General features: G+C 49.8%; 1 protein-coding gene across 5 annotated transcripts in view; it reads left to right on the top strand.

Annotated features, from left to right (window-relative positions):
• Nucleotides 1–23,442, top strand: part of CHRM3 (cholinergic receptor muscarinic 3) — a 461,018-nt gene that overhangs the window by 227,398 nt on the left and 210,178 nt on the right. For all 5 annotated transcript variants that reach the window (XR_010381798.1, XM_031460789.2, XM_031460790.2 and 2 more), the window contains exon 3: nucleotides 19,149–19,257. The gene's annotated coding sequence lies outside the window, so the exon portion shown is untranslated. The remainder of the gene's footprint in view (nucleotides 1–19,148; nucleotides 19,258–23,442) is intronic.

Here is a 23,442-nt window from a genome sequence, read left to right as displayed (position 1 = left end):
CTTTAGGAGTTCAGTGTAGCTTTAGGAGGCTGAGTGAGAATCACGGATTTGGGGTTTTGAAAATGTGGATCACTTAAAGCAACTAATCTTTGTTGACAACATTTTTAAGAAAAAGAAAGGATATTTAATGTTATACTAATATAAAGGATTTAGTCTAAGAATAAAAAACAGCCCTTCTCAAGGAGGGCCATGGGTATATTTGCCCAAACATTTGTGCATGATATATTTATATATGTATATACTATTTCAGATCCATTAAACTTCTATTTAATGACACTGTATTGAATCAGTTATTTCGGAAACAGCCATTTTACAGTGGGTCACAAAGAGAAGGTGGAGCCCCCAGATGTCTCAGGGCTCAGTCTGTAGTTTTATTGCTATTACAGAGTTCTCCTGCTTTGCATGGGGTATTGAGGAAAATGGAAGGAATACACTTTAATGCTGTTGCACTCAAATTTGGAACGTTTCGCGTAAACTGAGAGGTTCCCGCCAGCCACCCTACTTGCGTTTTCCCTGCAGAGCCTGGAGTGAAGGAGGCAGGTGCCGGGCTCAGCGGTTACGGGGCCTGATGACTTAATGCAGGGGTCAGCAACTTGTGTGAACTGCTTACCGAGCTGATACATGGCAGGATTTTGAGGATCCATTTTCCTCTTTAATTGTCTTTCATACTCTGACATTTTTTTCTCTAGGACAGAAATATTTTTTAGGTACGAAATCTCATGGTAAAACCATTTTAACTCCAGTTTGGTTCTGAAGCATGGACAGGTAAGTTAGCAGACTTCAAACAATGTTCACATGGGTAGGCTGCCCTTAAAATAAAGCAAAATCACATTACGAATATCATCTGTCTCCACTGTCCCTCGTTGCTTGTGGGCTTCATGTGTCCTTTATGTGACTAAAATACCCGTATCCTTCCTCCTACATTTCTTGGAGAGTAATTGCAAGATTCATCTTCTTGCTCTGACGGTTTTATTGTTGCATACTTACTGACAAACTGAGAACAACAGAATATACTTTACTGCAGTTACTTTTACGTGGCCTAGTCTGAGCCTCTTGGTTAATTTTAACGTGTGGCTCTTAGTATGCTGTGTCTGTGGTTCTCTCCAGCAGGGAGCCTTCCTAGGTGAGGGTCGCAGTATCCAAAGGAGCTGAGGCCAGCTGTTGAGTTCTGCTTTTTCATTCTGATAAATAGTTAACTCTTTGTATTTCAAACAATGAGATGAGTCTGTTATTATAAAATAAACCTGTAGCCTTCTCTGTGTGATTCACTATGCAAGTCGAACATCATTTGTACCGGATTTACAAATAGCTTTTATTTCTCATACATGCTAGTAGATTGACTTACGGGTCTTGTGTTGAAAGGCACCAGGGCTTCCTTGGGCTCAGCCAGCAGGGTGTTGGACCAATTGCTGGTGTCTTCAGCAGGACAGGAGTCGGCGTCACAGCCCGGGTGCCAGAGGGCTGCCGCCCCTAACTTGAGATAACATGTTTGAGCTGAACTCCACAATTTAACGTTTGTTCATGCCCTCTAAGTTCTCTTTGTAAATCCAGACTCAGTTTCCTTATGTTTGCTCAGAATGCCTAGTATGTAGGGCCCAATAAATCATAATAATTGTTTGATTGAAGGATGTGCATCCTCAGAGTTTCATCAAAAGAATGCCACTGATTTTGATGTTCAGTCAGAACATTAATTCCGCATCCACTCGTCCAGGCTGACTTGCTTATTCTCCACAGTTTTCCTCCCGAGTTTTCACACCTGCGCGGGTGTGAGTGCCTGCATCTTCTATTTCAGACTCTTTTGCTCCTTGTGTCTCTGGGGAGAAGGGTCGTTTCTCCCTCCCTCTGGGTGAGTCTCTGCTCTGCCATCACCTTCTGTCCCTCCCGGGACCTCGATAACTGCCCTGTCCTCGTGGCCGGAGCCTCTGCCTTGCCATGAAGAGCTGCCAGCCTCTCCTGTCTCAGCGCCCTGCACTCCTGCTTGCTCCCTCTGCATCTCTCTCCGCCAGCGCTCAGCCCGTTCCCCTCTCACGGGGCCTCTCCAGCCTCTGGACCTCCTCTCTCCCCAGAGACTTTATGTGATGAACGTTTCCAAACGTTCTGCACCTCTGCTGTCTGGCGCGGCAACCACGAGGCACTTGTGGTTCATCTGGATGTGTGACATGTGACAGTGTGACTTGAAGAGGTGGCTTTTTAATTCTTTGCATCTAATTTAAATTTGAAACCTTCACCTATGGAAAGTGGCTACAATATTGGACAACAGGTAGACTTTCTCACCCACAGAACACAGAAAATCACTATTCCAGATGCGCGGAAGTTCAGCCATTACGTCCAGTGGATGCCTGAGGGCATTAGAACTTCATTCTCCCTGCTCGGGTAACTGAAGTCTTTCGTTCCTGCCCACTGAGGAAGGAAGTTCAAGTATCTGTCGTTTGCAGAGATCACCAGCATCTCTGGAAGGCAGCCCAGTGTGAGTGTCTCATTCCTGGATCCTAAGTCTCTACTTTCATCCCGTGATTGCTGTCCTCCAGATGCTCCTTTTACTTTCCTTCTCCTCGGCCCAGGATTGTGCTGTCCTCAGCCTCCACATCCTTCCTCCTCTCTGCACTTACCCAACTGTGTATGCCCTTCAAGGCTCACACCTTGGCTTTTCTAAGCTTTTGCAGACCCAATTAAGCCTATGAAAAATGGAATCATCCAGTCCTTAAAAAAATACACCTGTTGAAGTTTTACTGTATTCTAGGCAAAGATTGAGTGGTTAAAAATAATAATAGATGAATACTCATTGAACTCGTATGTGTCAGACCCTCTTAGCCCAGCACGCGTGCGTGATTCATTCACTTCTCCCAAGTACCCAGTGTGATCAGCATCACTGTTACATAAATTTACGATGAGGAACCTGAGGTGTGTGAGGGTTCCATGCCCAGGTCTCATGATGAGTGAGGTACAGTGAGTCCTGCTCTGATCGTGTTTCTGTTTCTGAAAAATCAGCCTATGCACCCCGAAAAGTGAATTCAAACTCAGAGGCAGAATTTGGGGAGCAAAGAAGAGAGCTGCTCTATTGCTTTGCCTGGCAATGGGGGACACAGCAGCCTGCCTGGGGGACTGTGAATCCTCCCTGGAGCTGGGCTTGGTGACTGTTGAGGCAAACAGGACGGAGCATATCGTGGTAACGGACAACAGAGTCTTTCACGCGAGTTTATCTCGTGTCATGGGACCTTCTGGTGGTCCGTTAAGTAGGTTGCTGCCCGCGGCCTTGGTGTTATCAGGTCTGGTCCCGCTGGTTTCATGGGGGCTCTTGGAGGATCTGGCTGTTCCTTCAGTGTTACCATTCTGTGACCTTTCCGGAAAACAGCTTCTGGGTTTTGGGTACAATTATTTAGGGTAGGGTGTAAATTGTAGGGTCGGGGTTGCTGAGCACGTAACCATTTGAGCAAGTTGAGCAACAGCAGTAGCAAGGAGTGAAACAGGCTAGTGAGTCAGAAGATCTCCAAAAAGACAAGTTAATCCACACAGTGAACTCTGCAGGCTGTCTTAGTAGCATCAGGGAGCCGTTTGTGGCTCCTTCGTTTCTGTCATGACACCTGCCAGTTCTTCTATTCCTCAGCAGTACTAAGGGATTTCTAGGTCTCTCCTGCTCTGTTTTACCCTTTTGTTACTAAATGTCTCATACATGTAGACCTTTCCTGCCCAGTAATGTTCTGAACTCCTAAGATAGGGACCGAGCTGTTTGTTCCTTTGTGTCCAGCAAGTACCTAACGTGATACTTCAGACAATAGTTTCCAAACTGCAAAAGTGACCCATTCATAGATTCTGAAGCCAGATTACTGTTTGCCTAGTTCACAGCCCAAATACTTTAATGAAATAGAATGCAGTAATATCAAACTGCGGTACACCCATACAATGGAATATTACTCAGCAGTGAAAAGGAAGAGCTCTCAGAGACGTGGAGGAACCTCAGATGCATAGTGCTGTGTGAGAGAAGCCAGTATAAAAGCTCCATGCTGTAGGGTTTCCAACTACATGGTTTTCTGGAGACAGTGAAGCTATGGAGATGGTGAAAAGATTAGTGGTTGCCGAGGGTGTGGAGGAGGGAAGGAGTGAGTGAGGGGCAGATGGAGCACAGGGGGTTTGGGGCAGTGAGACGCCTCAGCAGGACAATGTCATGGTGGGGACACACCATTAGACACTTGTCGAAACCTTTAGAATGTACAACACAGAGTCAGCCCAAATGTTAGCTGTGGACTTCAGTCACTAAGTATGTAGAAATGTGTGTTTATCTATTGTAGCAAGTGTCCCACACTAATGCAGGATGGTAATAATAAGGGGCACGGGGCTTGGGGGGGTGACTGGAGGGATACATGGGGATTCTGCGTCGTTTCTGTTCAGGTTTTCTGTAAGCCTGAAACCGCCCTCAATAATAAAGCTGCTTAAGTACAAAAAAAAAAAAAAAAAAAAAAAAACAAAAAAAACCAGGAACAGAAAATATCTAAGAATACCATGCATTGTGAGGATAAATATCTTTACAGGAAACATTTTGTTGCAGTTTTAGATACGAATTTGTGTACCCAGGTACATGGGTGAATGGGTTGCAATATTAAAAAGTGCATATCTGATTGTGGATGAGAAGTCAAAAAAGCTTGAAGGCCACTGTTTCAGAGATTATTGCAAAAACAAAAAACCTATTTGCCAGTTGATTGAAAGCCATCTTAGAATTCTAGTGATGACTATAAGCTTGCTTCATGTACGTAGGAGCAGTCTTTTATCCACAGACTTTAGGAGGTATGAAATGTCACTGTTGTGATGCTTTCTAAAGTGGAAATACATCAGAGTTACGGGATACTGTGTGACAGCCTTTAACCACGTGATGTGGCAGAATTAACCCCAAAAGTGTAGGGGAAAAACGATTCTTGTCAGAATGTTTTTCAGCGTTCCTTTTGGGAAATGACAGCCACCTACTCAGGTTTTAGTAAATTACCGGCAGTCTGGAACTTACTTTCTAGCACAGCAGAGCTGAGTTATAACCTGGAAACAGCATCAGGCTTGGCTTTTAGGGAATACTGAAGTACCCCCTGAGTACAGAGGCAGAATTCACTTGGTCCCCACTGTTGTCCCCAGCCTTGCTCAGGACGGGGGCCCAGTGAATACTAGGCGATTTTAGACTGACTCAAGTTGGTAGTTTTCTGCAACTGTCATTAAATAAGGATAGGAGTGTTTATTTGGTGATTCTGATTTTGTCATTGTTTGGTTGGGTTTTGTCTTTCTTTTCCTTTCTTTCTTTGTTTCTTTGTTTCTTTGTTTCTTTGTTTCTTTGTTTCTTTGTTTCTTTCTTTCTTTCTTTCTTTCTTTCTCTCTCTCTCTCTCTCTCTCTCTTTCCCTCTCTTTCCCTTTCCCTCTTTCTTTCTTTCTGTTTTTTTTTCTTTTCTTTTCCTTTCTTTTTTTTATTTCTTTTTCTGTTTTGTTTCATCGTTTCAGCATCTCCTGTGGATTTGCAGGTTTTCCTTGCAACATGGGTGGGAGCCGGCATGGGGCTGGTGTGGGGCAGCTCCGAGTCGGGGCTGAGGAGATGCTGCCCTTCCGTCTGTGCTGCTTCCTCGGGCTTTTCTGTCTCATCAACTTGGTTCTTCCTTGTCTTTACCCCTCTTTCTATGCAGATCTCCCTGAGAGCTTTGACATTTATCTCAGCAACCTTGCAAGAATATCAGAAGAATGAACACACTGTGTTTTGTCAGCAGTTTGCTAAACTTCTGGACCCCATTTACTTCCCGAATGGGAAGTCCACTCACTTTGCCTCCTCTGGCTGCACCTCCCGGGAGAGGGAAACCTGAGTGCTTCCTGGGGCCGAGAGACTGAAGGTGGCCTGGTCCCAGATCAGTGCTGCAGGGGTCCGGGGAGTGGAATCGCGGGAGAAGGGAAGACACTCTGTGCAGCAGTGATCAGCTCCTTGTTTACTGCCTCATTCTCTTTAGGCCTGTTTATTTCTTTAAGGAGGAATAAATAAGACCAAAGCCATGCATGCTAGGTTGCCAAATGAGTTACAAGCGAGTCTCATATCCGGGGCAGCAGCCGAGCAGTGCTGTGTACTCGTAAATGTTGTATGCTGTCAGTCAGAGTACACTGATTTTGCGGTTTGTTAAGTCTAGTCGGCCCTCAGCAGTAGGAGACTCAGTATTCCTTTAGAGACTTCTGTGAAGCGTCCGCTTGCTGTGCCCAACCTCAGGCCTGCAGACTCAGACTCTCTGCAGACGGGACCAGAAACCTCTCTCTTTAAGGAAGTCTCTGGGGAATTTCACTGCTTTCACTCACTCAGGGAACCAGTGGGTTACCCTCTGGGTACAGTCTTGGGCAGCGAGTGAAAGTCATTAAATGTCAAAACAATTTTCTAACATACATGAAAAAAATGTAAATAACGTACTTCCTTCTCAGTTATGAAGCCATTTCACAATTGTGATACTCACATGTGTCCTCTGGGTCTTGTTTCTGGACCCCATGGAGAATTGCAGACTACCAAAATCCTAATGTCATCTCCATTTAGAAACTACTTTCATGACATCAGAAAGCAGCAGGTGAGCATTCACTTACAAATATTTACAGAGCCCTTTCTTTCTGAGCACAGAGCGGTGTCTTCACTTAACTCGCTCTGCCCAGTCCAGCTCTGTTAGTCTTGTACGTAGCTGGGGAGGGAGAGTAGCTTGTATTCTGTGTTTGATTTATCACGGACTCAACAGCATCAAAAGCATTTTTTGAATTCCTCCCCCAGTGTGGCCCTGTTCTCTGTGCTCTACAGTGAGTCATGGGCACGTTGCTCTGGCTTCCTTAGGACTCAGGGCCTCTGTGTGTCCAGAGCACCTTCCACACACTCCTGGCTTGTCCTCTGTGACCAGGGTGTGGAGGGGGACAGCGAGCTCTGCTCTGGGTGTCCTCAGGCCACTGTCTCCGGGAGCCCAGCTCCTCTCACCCCTCCCCTGGACTTGCCCGTCTCCCTCCTTGGAGCCCTTGGCCCTCACGTTTCAGTGTCACCCACAGGGCTTGTAGACAAGGCCCTTCATATCCAGGGGTCCTGTCGGCTACTGGACGCTCTGTTGCCTGCCTTCCTAGAAGCTTAGCCCGCTCTCCACGCTGGCGCTGCCCGAAGTTCCCCTTTGCCCTCCGCCTCCTGGTTCTGTACTTGCCCTTCCCACGAGGCGTTTCTTAGAGCTCATTCCCCATCACGGCTTCTCTGAGACACCCGGGGCCCCGCGTCTGCCTCCGTCCCCGCAGCACACGGTCCTTCCGCTGCCCTGTCTCATCCTCTCTCTGCCTCTGGGGAAGACGTGCCGCTTCCACCAAGACATTCACATCTCCACCTGGACTCTCCTTCCTCTCTGGTCTGACACCTGCCCTGTTAGCAGATTCTGGCATTTTAAACATTAAACTTAATTTTTTATCACAAGAAAAGAATTGGGAGTCTTATTTGGTGACACGTTAACTGGACTTACTGCGGTGATCATTTTGCAGTATTTACAAATACTGAGCCATTATATTGTACACTTGAAACTAATATAATGTTCTACGTCCATTATACTGCCATCAAATTTTTTAATTAAATTTTTTTCTCAAAAGTGTAAAATATTCTTTGACCTCCACTCCCAGTGACCTCCTGCCCATTCAGACGTGCCGAGAGCCTGGCACTGTCCCCCCAAGGGCACGCGCTTCCTGCCCCGCCACCCCTGCCAGATTCCCTGGTGCCTTCTGCCCCTCCTGCTGCCCCCTCATCCTTAACTCACCGTCATGTAGCGTCTCCTCCTTAATTGTCTTGAGACATTGATCTTAAAGGTTCTCAGTGAAGCCTTCTTTGTCCTAACCTGAGCTGTTTCCTTCCAGTTTTTCTGCCTGGAAACTTCCCAGAATCTGAGGCGATTTCTTGACACTGCCGCCAGTGTCCCAGCATCCTTGTGCTCTTCCACTTTTTCTTGCTGGTTCCTGGGTTTCGACTGGATTCTTCTTTTCTACCTCCCGGCTCCTGAAATAGCTCCTCCCTGAAACTGAGCCTGCCTCTCCTGCTTCACACTCTTCGGCTTCCTGTTCCACCTCCCCTCCCACGTCGGCCTCCAGCTGTCACGCTGGGTGCAGGTAGTCATCTCTGTGTTAGACTCTGTGGCCGTTCTCTCCAAGGCCCACTTTCTGTGTTACTAGGTGTTTGTATCGCTGAACAACTCCCTGTCCACATTCCTAACACAGGACCTGTTTACCATCCTTGCCGAAACACACACACACACACACACACACACACACACACACACACACACACACCCCTTTCCCTTTTTATCTCAGAGGAATTACCAACCTGCTGGTTCCTTGGCCATAAGAAAATATATGAATAATCTCCTTTGCCTTTTATGGCCAGTCTGCTGAGAATTTGGTGGCTGGGTCTCGCCCGTTGATGGTGATGCTGTGGGCTGAGGGCCTGAGGCACTTGCCGGCCGTCCTGTTACTTGCAGGGAGCTCTGCGGACTCTCCCCAGCTGCAGCCACGTGGTGGCCGGACTGGCCCTTGTGGCTCATATTGTGATTGTAGGATGCACCTCAGCAGAAGCCGTCAGGGGACTTTGGAGAACAAGGTGTGTTGCTCGCAGGTCCCGGAGGGTACACAGCACCCCTGAGTACCAGACGGCAGGGTCACAGGTGGAGGGGGGTGGGGGCTGTCCTTATTGGGGTGCAAGGATGAGGTGACTAGGGTTTCTCAGGTTCACTTTTTACTGGCAAACTTGAAACTTGAGAGCAGGAACTCGGATGCAGGAAGGGAGAAGCAGGGTCATGCAGGGAAGTCGCTATCTCACTGTCTAGGTCACCTGGGGCTTCTGAAGGGAACTTCGTGGCTGGACGGCTCCTCACCGCGTGTTCGTGGGCAGCTGTGTCACAGTGGGCAGCGTGTGTGCGGCGATGGAGGGCTTTGTGAAGGGTGCCCGGACATCAGAAGCCTTACACTCAGGAGTCTGGGGACATGCTCCCTCAGCCCCGGCCCCTCATGGCCGCCCCTCAGCGTCCTGTCCGTGGTCTGTGCTAGGACTTGGCAGCCCTGTCTCGAGCTCTGTCCAGGCCTTGTCTTCCTCTTGAGTCCCCGTCGCTGCCCCCCATGGTCACTCTGTGTCAGTGCTCTGAGCTGCAGATGTTCGTTCCGCTTTTGACAGCTCTTCAGCGTAAACTTAAACCATGAAAGTATGAAGTCCCAGAAGAAACTGGACCCCAAAGGGGAGAAGTAGTTTTCTCAAGGAGACGTCCCTTCCTTCTCCTCATGCACCTGCCACCTCCTGTAAGTTCGGGGACGGGCACAGCTGGCCTGTGGACGTCTTCTCCACGGCCGCCTGCAGCCCCGGCCCGCAGTGTCCCCCGTCCAAATCCCTGCTGCCTCTCATGCAGCTAGAGGCCGGGGGAGGTGTCCGTGTTGAATCGCTTCGAAACTCAGCGATGAGCGCCGACTCCAGCGCTTAGCTTCTTAGGGGTGTGCCACTGCCGAGACGCGCTCCTCACTCGTCACGTCGGGTCCCCACACCTTTACGGCGTGACTCGGCCTCTGCTGCCTTCCCCTGGTCCCGGGCCTCCTCCGCGTTGCTCCCAGGCGTCCTCCGCGTAAGCCCAGCCCCAGTGCGCCGTCTTCCGCGCTGGCTGTTCCCGCCGCAGTGCTGCTCGCAGGGTAAGACGGCGTTCAGGGCTTCCCAGCTGGCCCCCGCCTGCCTTCCCCTGACTCCGCTCAGCGTTGTCCTCCTTGGGCCCACAGTTTGCCATCCCTAGTCTTGTTGCTTGGGTTGTTACTTTTATGTCCCCATCCCTGAAGCACTTCCCTCTTGTCATTGTATGAATTCTTCTCGCGTTTTGAGCTCTAGCTTGCCTCCCACAAAGCATTTCCTTCTTTCTCAGTGTTCCCTTTGTGAATCTCTGCCTCTCCCACAGCGCTGTCGTCCTCCCGGCCAGTGACACGAGCACCACTTTAGACAGAGTGACAGGCAGGTAGGTCGGCAAGTGGGTAGATCCACATACGTACATTGCAGACATACGAGCAGACATACGTGTAAGACTTACGACGTGGTGCTCTCTCTGCCTAAAAGATAACGTAAGCTTCCCAGAGACAAGGAAGGGGGTGCACCCCACAAAGACACTGGTGTGTCACCCTCTCCCTGCGAGTCCCTTTGGCATAATGACGTGAAGAGCATCGTGGTAAAGAAGCGGGTGTAACAGTCTCTGTCCTGGGAACTTTTCTGTCCCTGTTCTGTAGTCAGACTCTTTTTTTATTTTTGTACTTTCAGTTTATTCCTAAGATGAGACATTTTACAAGGAGATACACTTAAAATGTAAAGGACTGTGTCTGAGGGCAGTGGGACATGCGGCGACAGGTTGTGAGTGGCCTCGTGCAGCTGTGCTCTCACATCTGATGCCTTCTGTCCCAGTGTGACATTAGGGACAGTCCCCAGTTCGTCCATGCTGGATCGGGTTCAGGAGCACAGAGTTCTCATTCATCCCAGCGGAGCTGGTGCTCCTTGTTGGTAATTAGTACATGTGTTTTGTCCCCTCTTGCTCATTAGAAGACCAGCGTGGGGTCTCACTCACACAAAGAACGGGTGGTTCTAGAGATAACAGGATCAGGGAATGCCTTGTTCCATGTCACACGTCCCAAAGGAGCTGGAGGGGATGCTGGTTTCCCTGAGGGCGTCCCTGCCTGCATTGCTGAGCACTGCCTGTGCACCCTGCTCGGTTCCTGCTCTGACCCACCTCGCCCCGAGCTTCAGGCTCAGAGGCCCTGTCCGCGGGGGCCACCCATGCTCCCTGAGCCAGGGACTCAGCAGGGCCAGACCAGAGCCCACTCCCCCTGAAGTTAGCAAGAGTCCGAATGCCCTAGAAGGGAAAGGCCGGATGAAAGTAATTAAGTCCAATTTCCTTTCCCTTTCAAGTTTCCACGCCTTGTGTTCACTGTGCTGAATTGTGTTTCAGTCAGCGCATAAGCAGCCTTGTTATCCAGTGTCTCTTAACATGGTGGTATCCTCTCCGCCTTGTTTTCTTGTTTGCTCCTGAAAGGGTCTCTCTTCTGCAGGCCAGGCTCACTGAAATCCATGGTTGTTTCACCGAAAGGACCAGACTCAGAGATTTAGCAAGTTGTCTCCCCGGTTACTCAGGTCTTGACTTACATGTGTCACACAGGTCGATTCTGTCAAAGTTGCTGTTGACTAAGAGTGAAGGGAGAGAAGTTAAGGACGACGTAGAAAATGTAACACAGACCCAGAAGGACTTTACACGCAACCAGGGGATATGACTGGAGAGGGGGGGTTTCAAGCAGGCGTCTCATGCTAACTAATGCATTAGTACTAGTATCTTAAAGAAATGCAGCCCACTAGGTGTTTTAATTTAAAAATTGCAGACATACTCAGAATTAGACAGAGCAGCGCCATCACCCTCTGCTCGCCCCTGCCTGCGGTACTTAGCAGCACGCAGCCAACTCGTTCCTGCGGCCCTGTCCCACAGGCACTGGGCTGTTCTAAATCCAATGCAAGACGCGTGTTTTCCTCATGTTCCTCAATATTAATATTTTAATTTTAAAAATGACTTTAAGATATATTTTAAGAGTCAGTTCAATATTGTAAGACAGTCAGGAGCCGGGTAAAATGTAACTTTCATCTCCATACGGTACTGAGATACACGTGCACACAGTAACCGTTGCTCACGTGACGCACGTGTTTGCATGAGGTCACTCCCGCCGAGCCAGGTCCCGCTGCATTTCCATCACCACGCGAAGCACCCATGTAGCGCAGCCCTTCCTAGTCACAGGACACACGCCCACCCCGCCCCGCCCCAGTCCCAGGCTGTCACTGTTCTGCCTTCTGACCCTTAGGTTAGATTTCTTTTTTCTAGAGTTTTATAAGGTTGGAATCCTGCCGTATGTACTTTTGTTCGTGGTTTCTTTTGCTCAGCATAGTATTTTTGAGGTTTATGGGTGGTATTGTGAATAGTATCTGTGATTCATCCCTTTCTATTGCATTTTAAAAATTTCATTGTACGACAGTATCAAGACTTGCTTTCTCCGTTCCATCTGATGGACATATTTTTCCAGTTTGGGATGATTATGAATGAAGTTGCTTTGCTATGAACATTGATGTACCAGTTTCTGTATAGACTGTATTTTTATCTCTCTTGGGTAAACAGCCTGGAGTAAACTTGCTCAGCTGACTATTAAGCATGCATACAATAAACCGCAAAACCGTCTTCCAAAGTATCAGTCTGCACTTCCCCCAGCAGTGGAGGAGGGTCCTATGCCGACGTTACTATAAACTGCTGTTTTAGTGTTAACCTTCTTAGGGGCGTGTGGTGGCATCTAATTATGGTCTGAATTTACGTTTTCCTAATAAGAGTTTTTGTCTCTCACCCTCTTTGTGGGGTTACTGGCCTGTTCAGACTGCAGTTACCACTTCCGCAGTTCAGGGAGGCCGCCAAGCTGGGCTTGAGCCCCTCCCTCTGCCTGCCTTTCAGAAACCTCTTCCAAGCAGAGCCAGATGCGGGTTTCTCTTCTCTTACTGGTTTCCCTGCTATTCCCTGATTCCAGTTCCTGAAAAGAGCGACTTCACTTACTTTTTACAGTTTTCCAGGCGCTGGGGGCGGGCTGCCAGGGATGGAGGGTACATCCCGTCCGTGTCACTCTGTCACGGCTGTCAGTGGAAATATGAGTTAGGTTTTGAAAAAGGATTTTCCAGATTTTTTTAGTTTATCACAGGTCAGCCCCGAAAACCCCAGTCATATGGTATGGGGGAACCCTTCAGTGTATTACTTTGAGGCTCACTCCCTGATATTAAGATACTGTGACGCCAAGAGAGGGAGAAAGACATGCCCACTTGCAGAACGAGAGTGGCGGTGGAGAGCAGCGGCTCCGGCAGGCGCCTCCCAGCTTCCCTCTTGGAGTTTCAGCCTGGAGGGCGAGAGGGGTGTTGGTGAGAGGGGCTGTGCCATTTCACGTGCAGCTATCTACCCGCCTCCTGGCTGGCACTTCAGTCTGGCCAGTCAGAGGACAGCCCTGGCACTTCGGTCCTGGTGGGGCACAGGCAGCACGCAGGACAGCTGGAGAATGTGTCCCTGGGGCGGGTACCATCCCCTGGGTGAAGGGGGTTCTGCTCGCCGGCTGCATTCCCCTGAGGCTGAGTGTGCACTGTGGCCGGACCTCATGAAAGGCTGCACTGTCCACGAGAGGTGAGATGAGGCTGAGTCCCAGGGAAAAGTCCCCAACCTCGATGGGTCAGGAAGTCGCCAACGGCATGCATGCGAGGGGACTTACCTCTAAGCGTCAGCAGGGCGGGAGCACCCAGATGAATAAGGAGCCTGCCCCCTAGGTCACGGGAGGTGGACGGTCATGGCTGGAGGTGCAGACCGTTTCTTCTGTTTCTGAGTTTACTGAAGCCACGTGTCGCTCCTGTGTGTGTGTGTGTGTGTGTGTGTGTGTGTGTGTGTGTGTGTGTGTGTGTGTAAGGAAGAGTGGGAGAAGAGGGCAATGAAAGGCTGACTTACCCAGAAGAGACTGAACAGTACTCGAATTACATTTCCTTTTGCATTTCTTTTCATACATAGCTGTATAAACGCGATGCAGGGGGAGGGCCAGGGCATGTGGCTTGCAAATTGCTAATGATTTGTGACATTTATAAACACAGGAAGTTCCTCTCCTTGCTAAGAATGTTGACCCAGGGGACAGGTAAGGTAGCGGTCCACCGTCCCCTCACATCTAGAGGGTAGCAAATATTTGAGGCAGCAAATGCTAGGAATTTACTGTCAGAAACCAGGACTGAAACCAGGACTGGAGAGAGCTGAGGGGTAGACTGTGAGATGGTTGCTGGACACCTGCCAGCCTGCCCTTGTTCCTACACAAGACAGAGCCCAGCTCCAAGAATTAGCTTTGCTTTCGTCAGACGCACCTTCCTCCTGTCCAGCCAAAGACAGAGTGGCTCCCCAGAAGTGGAGGAGCCCCGCTGGGGAGGTGGGCGATGTCTTAGAGAGGAAAATGAAGAAAGGGGAGAGTTCTGTAGCTCAGCCGTTTTCCTGTGGCGTTCTCTCCCCTAGAAAACGGGACGGTGCGGATGAGAGAAGGGGAACTGTGGGACTGAGCGGGAAGCACTGCTGTCGCAGACCTGTTTAGCATCACGTGCGTCAGCCATTGTGTGGACAAGTCCTCTTTCTTGTAACCTTCTCTAATTTGTCCATGGACGGTCATTATAAGAAACTGGTTTTCATCATTCTGTGAAAATATGTGTATTTTACCTCAGCATCAAACTAAGTATGTCTTCTTCATCTCCTCCCGCCTCCTTGCCGTCAGAGTTAATTGAGCAAAGCACTACTGTGTGTGCTGGAAACCACTTAACTGTGGACACACACACTCCAAACACGTCGTGTTGGTGGGTCTGTATTTTTCTTCAGTGGATATTTCTAATGAGTATAATTTTAAACTATGTTGTGGCAATGGGGTTAAGATATGTTAATGCATTCATAACTGCTCTACCCTAGCACAACAATGGTCTTTGTTTTTGTCCCCGGCTAGTATTTATTCACATATGTATTCTGTACCTACTCACAGACAGAACATACAGTTTTATATCCCACCTTATCATGTTGTGACTTACGTGTTACTCTAATGGCTACTTAATACACTGTGGAGTTAATATACCAACATTTTCTTAGCTGCCCGCCCCCCCCGCCCCCCCCCCCCCCGTGGGACACAAATAGTTTCTGTTGTGCACTATTATGAATAGTGCTACAATGGACATTTTCCTAATTTTAATTTGTTTCCTTGGGATAATTTGTGAGTGGGGTTACTAGACCCCAAGGAGCTACTTTGTTTAAGGACTCATATTTTAGTAGAGGTGTGGGTGGGACTGGAGCTTCGGCGCGCTGCACGTGTGTCTGACCCCACCAGAGGTGTCTGAGCTTCTCAGCTGTTTTCCCAGTGGTCTCACCTGCATCTTGTTATTTATAGTTGTAGTTAATGCAGTCTGTGTCATTTTTAAAAATTTGATTTCTTTGCCTTTGACATTTTAAAATTTACATACTACTTACTGTTTGAGAGTTAATGTGGTTTAATTAGGGAAATCTCCTAAGTATCAGACAAACAGAGATTCAGATCCCAACACAGGCTGCTGCTTGTGTATTAAGCGAATTAGCTGCTCAAAGGAAATAATAATATTTTCTTCATTTGTAAAGTACTGGCACTGACGTCTTCTTCACAGGCTGTGAAATGACAAGATGAGTAAATCTGTGCCCCGTGTGTCAGCGCCGCACAGGAAGGTCCTCACCCACTGACCTCCCACCTCGGCCTCTTCTCGCCTGGTTATCCCTCCCAGGGCTTCTGGTTCAGATAGTCCAGTTTGCATCCACAGGGCCTCAGGGTCAGACTTCTCCGTGAGCTGATCTCTGACTTGCCAGCAAGTACTGAATTACAGCAGATCACTGAGGTCCAATCTGTTGGACCCATGGATTTCCTAAGTAGCCACACAAACAAATGGGAAATACACTCAAAATAAGTTTTTTCCGTAAATTATTCATTTTAGAATTTTGTATATAGTCCAGTTTATCTTTTAAATATCTCATCCAAGTTTTCTTCCATTAGGCTTTTCAGATACTTTGACTTGCTTCTTTGTTTTGGTTTTGGGTAATGCTTTCGATTATCTGCTCTCTGCTGCATCTTATCCAAAAACAGGCTTAGTTCTATGGTAGCCAGGATTCTTTTGTCAGGCAGCTGTCACACAGGATGCTTGCTGGACGTTGCATGGCTGGGTGATACTGTCACTTGGATTTTGTGTGACTATATTCTAGGCATTATAGCTCCTCTGTTGCCTGGAATTGGTTTCTATCTTGAGAACCTTTGCAGCGGAGGCCGCCTTTTTAAGCAAGCACGCGTCTTTAGAGCCAGAATGATTCCTAGTATGTTCTAAGGTCTCAGAAAGCCTATAACGAGCGGACAGTTTTTCAGTTGGAAAAGCATTGGAAATAAAAACTTCTATCCTCTCTCATGAGGCTGAGGAAATTTGGGGGCCTCCCAAAGATATTTGAACCTCTCACCTTCATGATGAGAAACTGAACTGGGAAAACATACATTCTAAGCAGTTTCACTTCACGAGTATAAAAGAGAGAAAGTGGGAGGAGGGAGGGGAGAAAGAAACCCTCCTCAGTCTTTCCAGCCTCAGCAATATTGTTTCTCATCCTCTGAAGAAGGGTTAGGGCTTCTGTACATTTTCTGTTTCTTGTGTAAGCCCTGTGGCAAAGACACCGTTCTTTCTTTCTGCACAGCTCAGCCTGCTCACCCCCATCGCCCTCCTCACCCCCATCGCCCTTCACACCCCCATCGCCCTCCTCACCCCCATCGCCCTCCTCACCCCCCATCGCCCTCCTCACCCCCATCGCCCTCCTCACCCCCCATCGCCCTCCTCACCCCCCATCGCCCTCCTCACCCCCCATCGCCCTCCTCACCCCCATCGCCCTCCTCACCCCCCCATCGCCCTCCTCACCCCCCCATCGCCCTTCTCACCCCCCCATCGCCCTCCTCACCCCCATCGCCCTCCTCACCCCCATCGCCCTCCTCACCCCCCATCGCCCTCCTCACCCCCATCGCCCTCCTCACCCCCATCGCCCTCCTCACCCCCCATCGCCCTCCTCACCCCCATCGCCCTCCTCACCCCCATCGCCCTCCTCACCCCCATCGCCCTCCTCACCCCCATCGCCCTCCTCACCCCCATCGCCCTCCTCACCCCCATCGCCCTCCTCACCCCCCATCGCCCTCCTCACCCCCATCGCCCTCCTCACCCCCATCGCCCTCCTCACCCCCCATCGCCCTCCTCACCCCCATCGCCCTCCTCACCCCCATCGCCCTCCTCACCCCCATCGCCCTCCTCACCCCCCATCGCCCTCCTCACCCCCCATCGCCCTCCTCACCCCCCATCGCCCTCCTCACCCCCATCGCCCTCCTCACCCCCATCGCCCTCCTCACCCCCATCGCCCTCCTCACCCCCATCGCCCTCCTCACCCCCCATCGCCCTCCTCACCCCCCATCGCCCTCCACACCCCCATCGCCCTCCACACCCCCATCGCCCTCCACACCCCCCATCGCCCTCCTCACCCCCCCATCGCCCTCCTCACCCCCCATCGCCCTCCACACCCCCATCGCCCTCCACACCCCCCATCGCCCTCCTCACCCCCCATCGCCCTCCTCACCCCCATCGCCCTCCACACCCCCCCATCGCCCTCCACACCCCCCATCGCCCTCCACACCCCCCATCGCCCTCCTCACCCCCATCGCCCTCCTCACCCCCCCATCGCCCTCCACACCCCCCATCGCCATCCTCACCCCCATCGCCCTCCACACCCCCCATCGCCCTCCTCACCCCCATCGCCCTTCTCACCCCCCCATCGCCCTCCTCACCCCCATCGCCCTTCTCACCCCCCCATCGCCCTCCTCACCCCCCATCGCCCTCCACACCCCCCATCGCCCTCCACACCCCCATCGCCCTCCTCACCCCCATCGCCCTTCTCACCCCCCCATCGCCCTCCTCACCCCCCATCGCCCTCCTCACCCCCATCGCCCTTCTCACCCCCCCATCGCCCTCCACACCCCCCATCGCCCTCCACACCCCCCATCGCCCTCCTCACCCCCATCGCCCTCCACACCCCCCATCGCCCTCCTCACCCCCATCGCCCTTCTCACCCCCCCATTGCCCTCCACACCCCCATCGCCCTCCTCACCCCCAATCGCTGCCCTCACCCCCAACGGTCCTCCTCACCCCCTAATCACCCTCTTCACCCCCATCGCCCTCCTCACCCCCATCGCCCTCCTCAACCCCCATCGCCCTCCTTACCCGCCATCGCCCTTCTCACCCCATATCGCCCTCCTCAGCCCCCATTTTTCCATGGTTGCTGGACAGCTCACAGCCGCCTGTCTTGTCTTCACTATGGCCACAGAGAGGTCTTTTGTGAAAAACCTCTGTTTCAGGAGGTGAAAACACGTGGACTTCATCCCCATCCTCCCACCCTGCCCTGAAAATGGACACAGGGAGGCACTGGTGGCTGCAGCCAGCTGTGCCTGGAGCCCAGGCTGCTGCTCAGTCAGGAAGGCCCGTGTCCTGAAGTAGGACATTGACAGGTGACTGGAGTGGCCATACCTCCTCCCTGCAGCAGCGAGAGGAGGGACCAGTCCCTGCGGTCCTGGGCCAGCCCCACAGCCTGTGTCCTGACACAGTGGAGGTGAGGTCACTCTGGCCTGCTTTGCAGAGAGATGGTGAAGGCAGAATGAGGTACCTGTGCAGGGCCTTGTGAACAGTTCTCATTCTGTACAGTCACTGGGGTAGGTACTGTCCTTGGACGGTTAGGCTGATTTCCAGCCCTTGGAATCTGTAAAATGACGCTCTGCTGGCGCTTTTGTGCACATTCTGTCCCCCTGCATCATGGTGGCTGGCCCCCTGCAAGGCTCTTTCTGAGTACGCCCCCCCCCCCCAGCTTCTGGCCTGGGGACAGGCGCACTTGCTTAGCTCTCGGGGTTGGTGGGCACCCAGCGTGGCCTGTCTCACTTGACTGGACTTGGTGTTTATGAGGGCAGGACCATGTCCTGTTCATTTTCTCAACCTCGTATCCGGTTCATGTTGTTCACTCAGTAAATATTGATCGAAGTGGTGAGTGAATGTCAAATAGTCGCTGCCGTGAAGTAACAGACTGTACTAGGCAAGTGAGTGGCGCTTTGCTGATTTGCTGTAAGACTGGTGGAGACTCATCACAGCTTCCTGTATGTGATGTAAATGCATGGCATCAGGTGCACATTCTGAGGGGGAGCATGCCAGGTCCTCCCAATGACTGGGAGCTACACACAGAGAATGTGTGACCGTGTGACGCGAACTACAGGAGATGGAGTCCCTCTGGAGACGCTGGCCACACAAACCCTCGTTTCCCAGGACCTGCTGTGGTCGCTTGCTCAGCAGGGCGCTTAGAGTGTCGTAGGGTGCAAGGCATTTTTGACGAAGTGCATTAGGAAGAGTGCTGCGATAGGTTCCCATGTGGGACATTGGTCATTTAGTTAAAATGCCATCTCACAGCTGAGTGATGCAGGTAGCCTGCCTCCTCTTTATCTTGTTTTACATTAGCTCACTCCTTTGTTTGTCTGGCTTTCAGCTTTCGTGGTGACATGACACCTGGCTTCTTTCCGCAAGGAACATTCAGCACACAGCACCGTCCCAGACACATTGGATGGGGATTGGTTTGATGATCCTCCCTGGAACGGGTAGGTAGATGCTTACGCCTCATTTGAATCCTGCCTGTGTCCATTTCTGCTTTTCTTGTTGTTGACCGAGAGTGGAACTTACTCTGAAGAGTCAAATTCAAGCCTCAGACGACCTTTGTCTTTTCTACGTAGAGTATGTGTTTATCTTACGATGTGTGAGATTCCTCAAGACCCTTTGTTTCCTCTGTTATGTGATAAATACGAATGAAGAACACGTATTCCAGTAGAGAAGGGAAAGTCTTGCTCACATGGTTCTGAAAATAACAAGATTTATTCTGCCTCTCTGTGGAACTCAAGTGTGTGAAATGTGACTGACCCCTGGTGTGTTTATAGGTGTGGTATCTGCAGCTCAGAATCTGACAGAAAGATGTCAATGTCTTTTTTTCCCCAAATTAGTCCCGGCTTAGACAAAACCAAGTACCAGATTATGAGCTAAGTGACTACACGGGGGAATTAATGAGTGATCCTCTGCTCTCTTGGGTTTTGTGACAGGTGCTCCCTGGTGTATCATGGCACAAAGGTGACATGGAAACAAAACAAAAAAAAGTGGTATTTGACAGTTTTATTGCTTAATAAATTCTCTTGAAGGAGTGTTCTGAACTTAGATTCTCATAAGGTAGAAGCCGTGTAGCTCCTGATTCAGTCTGATCCAGACCCCTTGATGAGTGCTCTGTGTGTGTGGGGGGGTTATATTTTCCCTAAGGGACACTTTACTGTAAGGCTCACTGCGCTATTGCTCTCAACTTTTGAAATATTGTTGGCAATATGGTAGACTTGTTGAAAATCTAGTATGCATTTAGAAATCTAAATAATCTATATAAATTGTATTTTCAAAAGCAAAACTCTGTAACAAGTGTCCTGCCCACCCCCACCCCCCAAAAATGTCTGCAGAAAACCGCATTTGGGAAGTAGCAGAGACCTGAGACTTAATCAGGTCTAAGACCTGGCTTAACCCACGACCTTGGGAAAAAATGTTTTCCTTCCTCAGAAAGAGGGAGGGAGGGAGAGAGAGAGGAGGGAGGAATTAAATTCACAATCACTGTGTGAAAGGTACACCGGGTCACCTTTATTCTTAATGAGGTGTCAAGTAATACTCGATGTGTTTCCAAGTGTCTCCAGAACATTTCCCTCCTACATTCTGTGAGAGTCTGAAATCCATAATTAGAGTTTAACCTCCCTGATTTAAGGCAGAAGCTGTAACTGGTCACCTGCATGCTAGAGCTGTCTTAGATTGTTTATTTTACAGATATATTTTTTGGCCTACCCAGACTTGACATGCATATGTTAAAAAATTGCCAAATCAAAAAAATCAGGAGAGTTCACATAAAAATCTGGGCTTCCAGTCCTATTTCTCTGTAAATGGCACTGCAATTAAACCAGTTGCTCAGGCCACAAGTCTAGCTGTCACTCACGTGGCCTCCATCTTCTGAAGCTCGGCATCTAACCTGGCAGGTCCTCCAGGGCCTGGCTCAGACCCCACAGCGAACACTGGTGCCCAGGCCGCACCTGGGACAGTAAGCCGATGGCTCTGAGGATGGAGCTGGGCTTCAGAAGCTTAGCAAGCACTTGAGGTGATTCTGATGTGCGCACGAGGTCCCAAAGCACGTTCTAACCCTTTTGTCCGTCCTGCGTCAGTGCTGCCCTGAGTTCAGGCGGGTCCCGTGCAGCGCTTTCTAGTCTCCCCGGTCCTCTGTGTCTGCTCTCGTCTGGTGGGTCCCAGCCCCAACCCGCAGAGTCCTTGTCGGTGCGAGACGGGTCTGGTCTGGGCTGCTGACACCTCCTCGGTCAGAGCAGCGGTCACGATGCTCTCAATCCTGTGGGTGAGCGAGGAACCCAGGCTCCAGTGCTGCTGGAGGGTCCAGTCCCTGAGGCACTAAGTTTCCGGAGCAGACAGGGCAGGGCACGAGAGGTGGACTGAGGACACTGAGGACATTGTATTCAGCTTCTGCAGGGCCTTACACACCCTGGCTGGGCTTCCCGCTTGCTTGCCCCTCCATGCAGTGACCCATGGGCCTGGAGCCTTGCAGACTTCTCCCCAGATTGCCACCCAGTCAGGGCCCCAATGTCATACTGTTCCCAGGGGCAAAGGGAGTCGATAGTTTGGCAGTGACAATGTCGTAAGATTGATGCTCCAGCACAGCTACCGAGGTTTATTAAATGTTAGTCCTTCATAGTTGCATCATTCACCCAGCAGCACACATCGGCATCGGTACATTTTTAGGCAGAGTGCCCAAGTTAGGGTGTGTCTGTGGTGTGGTGGGCAGTTACACCGGGGGCCGTGGGACCGTGCACCCTGCGGCTCCGACACAGCCTTCTTCCTTTTCTCCAGTGCCCGACACAAAGCCGGTTACTTGTTTGAGGGCAGTGGAGACCTTTTCTCTCAAGATGATTGCACAGTGACTGTGTTTTGACCACAGAGGAAACCACTGAAGTCTTTCATTTAGGCTCCAACTGCCGCATCCCTGTAGATGGTGCGCTTCCCATCAGAAGGGAGAACTAAGGTGTCCTCAGAAAGTTGTCATCAAAAAAGACACCCTCTGACATATTCTGTGATTTTACTCAGAGTTTTGAAGTAACTCAGGAAATGCAAACTGCTTTGAAGCTGAGTGGAAACTTGGGTCCTGTCAGCATTCCTTGTGCACATCATAGCCAACTCTGACTTCGCACTGGTGACAGCTTTCGCTTAGTATGCCCCTGGCAGTGCTGCTTTGTTGACACTGTGAAAAGTTCAAGGAACTGCATTAAGACGAAAACGTGCACACGGCGTCCCGGCAACGGAGACCAGCACAGATGGTGTAAGCACAGCTACGTATGTATCGAGTCAGTGCCGGGGGCCTAGCTGTCTGCTTCACCCTCGGGGCCTGGTTCACCCCAGTAATGTCGGTGCAGAGTTCCTCCGCGTTTAAGGGAACAGACGACACTGTCAGCTTTCCCTTAAACATTTCTTTTCGGGGGAAATGGAGACAGAATACACAGAGCGGCCCCAGCCCACGCACGCGGAGCACCCCTGGAGGCAGCGCAGGGCTGTGCTTCTTAGTGCGATGCCTTTATGTTTCCTTTGGGATCGAGACGGATTGCGTACCGTTCTCTGCGGTGAACAGTGCTGTCATAAGGCCACAGGTGGTTTTCATGCCATTTTAAGAATTCCTTTGAAAGGATTCAGGCAGTGATGGCCCTAATGTTTAGGGCTCTGCATTAGGACAGGCAAAGCTTTTCAAATATGATAAAGCCCTCCCGAAATTCTTTGTATCTGTGAGTGCATAGGATCTGGACAGAGGAAGATTAAAATCTCTCTGAAATCCACAGCATTGCCACCAGGTGGAACAGTTATTGAAAGGGAAATTAATAGTGTCTGAAATGAACGTTGGGTTAAGCATACTTCATTTTGCGCTTTCTACTCTTTTTTCACTTGCCGTTAACTCTCTTTAATCACAGAGGTTCCCTAAATTGATTAGGATTCATTTACAGAAAAACTGTTGTAAAAACTAAATGTATCCTCTGCTTATTATAGGGCAGACACAGTATGGCTGTTGAACTGATTGTGAAGATTTGTATTATGTTAATGCATCAGATGGCTCCCAAACTATATGTTTGTCATATGTATTTAATATTAAATCAGGCTTTTCCTTATTCCCATAATTTCTCTAGCATTTTGTGTTGACTTTTGAGAGTTAACATTTTGGAACAAAAGATATATTCTTCCAGGATCCTCCATGCTTGGACCATATTAAACTTTAATAAATATTTGTGAAATGAATGATGAATAATTCAAATGCATTTTACTTTTAGACACAAGCAGATGAAATTATACTAAAGCTAGGAGCTGACTTAGTCAATGAACTAGATGTATAAAATAATGACCAGTAAAAATAGTGATTCATCAGATCAGAGATCATATCTGGTATGCTCCGTGGAAACAGAGGGGGGATGGGCATCATTTTTAAAGGATTTAGACAAAGTCAAATGGCCAGCAAATCTAATATTCTGGTGAGCAGCTCATCCTGATTTCATTAAGGCCATTCATTTCCCTCTTCTCTTCACCAACATTTTCATCTTTGAAATCTCTTTTTCCCCTATATATGTTAAGGAGACATTCTAGTCTAACGACTCCTGATTGAGGTGCCTTTAAGAACTTTGCTGGAGGCACGTGGGGCATGAAGGGGTAAAGGACTCAGTGTCCCTGTA

This window comes from Camelus dromedarius, chromosome 8 (genome assembly GCF_036321535.1).
Source record: "Camelus dromedarius isolate mCamDro1 chromosome 8, mCamDro1.pat, whole genome shotgun sequence".
NCBI lineage: Eukaryota > Metazoa > Chordata > Mammalia > Artiodactyla > Camelidae > Camelus > Camelus dromedarius.
Note: the sequence above shows the minus strand (reverse complement) of the source record. Positions and strands in the feature narration are given on the sequence as shown.